This window comes from Phyllostomus hastatus, unplaced genomic scaffold (genome assembly GCF_019186645.2).
Source record: "Phyllostomus hastatus isolate PE091 unplaced genomic scaffold, TTU_PhHast_1.1 phas_contig_86, whole genome shotgun sequence".
Lineage (NCBI taxonomy): Eukaryota > Metazoa > Chordata > Mammalia > Chiroptera > Phyllostomidae > Phyllostomus > Phyllostomus hastatus.
The window spans coordinates 37,673,908-37,679,498 of record NW_025333977.1 but is presented as its reverse complement, the minus strand read 5'-3'; the positions used below and the strand labels follow the sequence as shown (position 1 = coordinate 37,679,498).

The 5,591-nt window shown below is 35.5% G+C and overlaps 1 non-coding gene across 1 annotated transcript; it reads left to right on the top strand.

Moving 5' to 3' along the window:
- Window positions 1–1,573: 1,573 nt before the first annotated feature.
- On the top strand, window positions 1,574–1,676 carry LOC123827580. The gene has a single exon (XR_006787244.1). It is a non-coding gene; the product is annotated as a U6 spliceosomal RNA (small nuclear RNA).
- The last annotated feature ends 3,915 nt before the right edge of the window (window positions 1,677–5,591 follow it).

The window sequence follows — 5,591 nt, the reverse complement described above, 5'->3', positions numbered from 1 at the left end:
TCTATGAACCTAGATAAAATTAAGATATATTTTTTCTAGTTTTTGTCTCTCTCAGCTGAGTGATTCCATTCTATTCCAAAACATAAGGAAGAATATAACGAGTTATAAATATCATCTGGTTATGGTTCAGGGAAGTAGGATGTCATTTTAAAGGAAAGGACCTTTCTGAGCTGCATCCTTAGCCAGACTATTTAGGGAGGTGACGGGAATCATCCAGCCTGATTCCAGGGTGTTGGACTGGAGCTGGCCTGGACTTTTGTGAAAGGACAGTAACAAAGTGGCAAGCTTTACTAAACTATAGAAATAATTCCATAATTCCATGCACTCTAATTTCCATAGTTCAGGCATACACAAATCATTTTTAAAAGTGATGAATTCGAGAAAACCCTCAGTGATGAATATCAACTAACTCCAATACTAATATATGTTGGACATATAATAAACAAGCAGATATTCTAGTTGAAATATTTAAGAACATTAAAAGCCTCTTTCTTTTGAGTTCAGTGCTACTGAAAAAAAACAAACAGTTCTCTGTGACAGCTGATCAGATAAATGGAGAGAAAAATCTTAGCTCTACAAAGCATGGTAGAATTAGAAAATTTCAATACATTCTAATGGTCACTAATGCTAAATGCATAGTGCGTATAACTCCATTATACTGGTATTCCATAAAATGTCCTTGAGGAAATGCAAATAGATATTCTTATAAAAATTTAATACTTTAATTTTAATATTATATTAAGAAAATCAGACATATTTTGTTTCTTTTTATTATTTAAAAATGCAGTGTCTTACATGTTTATTTTGATTAACTAAGTTATACAAATACCATTTCTGTGACTAAAAGGAGAAAACTAAAGATCTTGTGGTTCTCAACTATAACCAAGTGAAATTTTAAAAAGTCAGATTCTCTCAAAGTTAAGTTGAACAACTGAGCTTTTGTTTTTAAAAAGTTAGTAGGGATAGTGATGATCTATACAAGATGTACATCTAAAAACATTGGAAATAGCTGAATTCAAGATTAACAGTTTATTACTGTAGTTTATTTTCTTTTTATTATAATGCATATGTATAAAATAGGATTTTTATATTGAATAGCACACAAAATAAAATACAAAATATAAAATATAACTTGAATTCTCCATTTTCATTTGTTATAAAGTTAAATGCAACACATTTGAAGACAAATTTTTATTATTTGTTGTAACAGTTCAGGTGCAAAATCATTTTTAGATGTCTACTACATTCAAACTGTTTATTATAGTTTTTGATTCTCTGTTGGTTTCCTAATACATTATAACCTAAAAAGTATTTCTGTGGCCTGATTAGTTAGGGGAATATACTTAAAATATTGAGAGACATTTATATATTGATGAGAAAGAAAAAAATATATCTATCTACTTATTTGCCTGTCTATCCATCTATCTCTCTATCTACCTATCTATACTTTGGAATCCAAAAGCACTATATTTAATTCTTAGTTCTTCAGCTTATTAGCTACATGGTGGGAAAGATAAATGTATGAACTTACTAAGGATCCTTAACTTTACAAGGAACACCAAGGTGCTACAGCTTGCTTCAGCAGCAGATATCCTGGAACTGGAGAGAAACAGAGAAGGTCAGCATGGCCTCTACACAAGGATGGCACTCAAGTTTGTGAAGCATTCCACATTTTTAAAAGAAAAAAAAATACTACAACTGGAAGCACTGGCATGGATGCTTAAGATTGGAAGGAGCAAGATAACTATTCCAGTGCTATGATGTTGGAATTATTTAATAACACCTATGCTTCAAGCAGTGCTGCTTGAAGTTTGTTAATAGACACTGTCAGGTACCTATCAAATTGAAAGAGATGTAAAGAGAGAATATTTGTGTGTCAAAGAATGAGGTAGGTATTCAATATATTATACTATTCAACTTTCACAAAAAGTGATGTAAAATATACTTTTACTATTATGCCTGAGGCTCAATAAAGCTAGAAGATTTGACAGAAATCACAAAACTGGTTTTTGAGACTGAATATTCAATTGGACAGACCATATGAAAAACAGAACTTTGACCCACAACCTGCAGCGACCTGCTCAGGAAATCAACTTCCTATCTACAGCAGACGGCCCGGGAAGCCAATCTGCATAACTGAAACTTCTGGGAAGCCAGATTTCTATCTCTAATATTGTAACAATCCAAGAAGCTAAACAGTAACTCCTGTAACAACCAGCCCCAAATGACCAGGGCTTGATTATCAACGGACAGCTTCCCTAATTTTCTTTACTTCTAACTCAGGACCAGAGAAATTCAAATATGACTCATTACCAATCACACATGATGCCTTGCTTCCAGTTAACCTGCCTACAGCATCCTCAGGCCAACAGCCTCTAAACATGGTGTGCCTGAAGGCTTCCCTGTTTCCACTATTTATAACTCTTTCCCACTCTTCTGCCTTCCCTTGAGTCTCTGCCAAAATGCAAGTGATGGTGGCTGGCCCCTTTGCTAGCAAGCTATCAGTAAGTGGGTTTTGTTTCTCTCATTCAGTTTATCTTATTTATATCTACAACAAACTGATAAAAATGGGATCTAAGAAATTATTGTATTGAGCAATAGGCTACATGTATAAGAATATTCATTGTGACACGGTTTATGACAAATTCCCATCAATAAGAGAATAGTGGAATAGTTACACAATTAAAATTGAAACAATGAGAAACCTTACATCAATAAAAATGAAATAATTACATCCATAGACAGCAATGTAGATCAGTTGTCCTTGCACAGAGAGGGTGTCTGTGATTACCAGAAAGGGCCATACAGGGGAGCGCAGCACACAAGCACCTGTATTTATTAATCTGGTTGAGATTACATGAGTCTCCCTTGATTCTCAATCCAGACTCCTTTCTGTAATATATTCCTTTCCCAGTATAAAAGTGACAATTGTTTGCTGAACTTGAAGTTTGAGTACAACAGTTATGGGACACTTGCAGTTTCTATGGGATTGATTCTTGCTTTATGTTGAACAATGAATTCTCTCCCCAGGAGCATGAATTCCCTTTAAAAATCACATACATTTCTGCTTCAAACCAGGTTTGTGTGTCTCCTACAGGGACAGCCAGACTCTTCTGCTCACAGCTGCTGAGAAAGAATGACACTTGGCATACTTGCTCTGGGGTTTTACTGGATTTTTAACGGAATTCTTGCCCATGAGTACAACAGGCAAGAAAGAAGGAGTCATTCCTTAGTCTGTGACTAGGTTTCTCCTTCCTATCTAACCTCTTTCTTAACCCATTAGGAGTCAGAAAAGTATCTCTGAAATTATATCACAGAGGTCCAGACCTCTGTTATATAACAAAGACTTATGGGGGAAAGGACAAATGACTTCTGGTGGGGTACTGGTGAAAGTTTCAAGGAGAGATTACAAGAGGCCTTGAGGTCATAGCAAGTTTCATTAAAAAATTTATTTAAACATTTTAACATGTCAAATGGCCTCTTTAGCCTTTCACTGTTTCTTTTTTACTTTTTATGTTGAAATAATTTTAGACTTCCAGGAAAGTTGCAAAAATATTTCACAGATTTTCTATGAAGCTTCATTCAGTTTCTTATGTTAACATTTTAGGAATATATGCACATATACTGACCAAACATATACTCACAGTACGTTTACATTTTTGTATATATCTGTGTGTGTGTGTGTGTGTGTGTGTGTGTGTGTGTGTGTCTGTGTGAAAAGCAGGAATCCATACTGATATCTCTGATTCTAATCAAACACCACAAGATTAAAACTTCTGAGTGGGGAGGGAGGAAGGAAAATGGTAAGATTTTGATGGGAGAAGAACACTTTACATTAAAGTAAACAAAAACATAGAGGTTCAAAAACCTTAGTTCTACTGGAGGAAATGGTCAGGTTTTACACTGTTTAGGTGGCAGAAGGAGAGTTACACTTTGAAAAATGCTGCCAATAGAAAGGACAGGGAAGACCGAAGACTGATAGGTGTACCAATATATAAGGCAGAATGACACAATTAAACCTATATAACATATCTGTTTTATTTATTATTAAACATAGGACTGTAACTTAAAGCTACATTCTAATATTGAGCAATACTTGCCTTACTGGGAATTCAGTCTCAATCATGACATTTTTTCCTCCTCACCCATGATTCTCACCTCCCAATGGCATGTTTGCCGAACACTCAGAAATGTATGATCCTGCTTCCTAAGAACTGGAATGGGATCAGCTAGATTTGATCCATTTCCTCTCTCATGACCTTGGCAACATCTGGGATGTTCTCTGCTAAAATTCCAGTCAGCTGTACAAAACCTGGTGCTTGGAAATGAGCAGACATGTGAATTAAGTGTGTGGGTGCTATTGTTTGGTGAAAATTTATAGGTTTCCCTTTCGGGTTTCAGATTTATAAACAGCATGAATAATAACCTGTTTGGCATAAGGTTGTAATTTTATTCAAGAATGCACATCTAACACTGCAAAATATTATTATGCTTTTGCATTGCAGAAGTCTCCTTTATGATTTATGCAGTTTTTACAGTTAGGGATGTTTACAGATTCTGCTAATTAACCTGAGTGTACCAGTTTCCTGATGTGTGGGACAGTTTGTCCTTTTCTATTGACTCAACACTAATATTTTACAGTGTGTCAAGCTTCTACTCTATTCTGCTGGGCATAAAACTGAACACAAAGTTGAATAAGGTATGGGACTCTTTCCTATACCATTCCACATAGAACAACTTCTGGCTTCAGCTCTAATAATAAAAAGAACTTAGAAGTCACCACTCTTGTCCTTGAAATGAGAAAAAGGTGGACAACTTGAAAATCAATCATTTTTCTTGGACCCATTAGTGAAGTGAGATTGCAGGGCAAACCACCACCTTAGAGAGACAGATGGAAAAAAGATTACCAGAGCCTTATTCCACTTGGCAGAAGGGCATTCTTCCTACTTCTGCCTTTCTAACCTTTCTGTCTGACCTGATGGGGGAGGGACAGGGTGAAAGAGCTATATCCCTAAAGAAACTCTTGTGAGGGTCATAGCCAGAGACAAAAGCCACTAAAAGACCAAGATTTAATAATAACATTATCCAATGTTTCTGTTTCCCCACTCTTGACCACCACACTAATAGTCTCCGGTGCAGTGGATTACAGCTCAAAGAGATACAAGATGCAGACTTTTGCTGAGGAAGCATACTCAGGGAAACCTGAAATCAAGATAGGAGACAGAAACATGGACAGAGCAGGAATCTCAAGGCTCTGGCACTTACAACTACAGCAAATATTAAAAACAGCCCTATTCTCAGGCAGATTAACATAAATCCTTACACTAAAGTCTTATTTACTTCCTTGCCTATCATGTGATACCTCATATCCAGCTTTAAACAAAAAATTGTAAGATGTGCCAAAAGGCAAACAAAAAAAAAAGGCTAAATAGGCAAAATAAAATCAGAACCAAACTCAGCTATTACACAGATTTGGGAAGTAGCAGAGAATATAAAAATAACTATGATTAATATATTGGGGTTTTAATGGAAATGTAGAGCACATGAATGAATAGATGGGTAATATAAGCAGAGATATGGAAATTCTAACG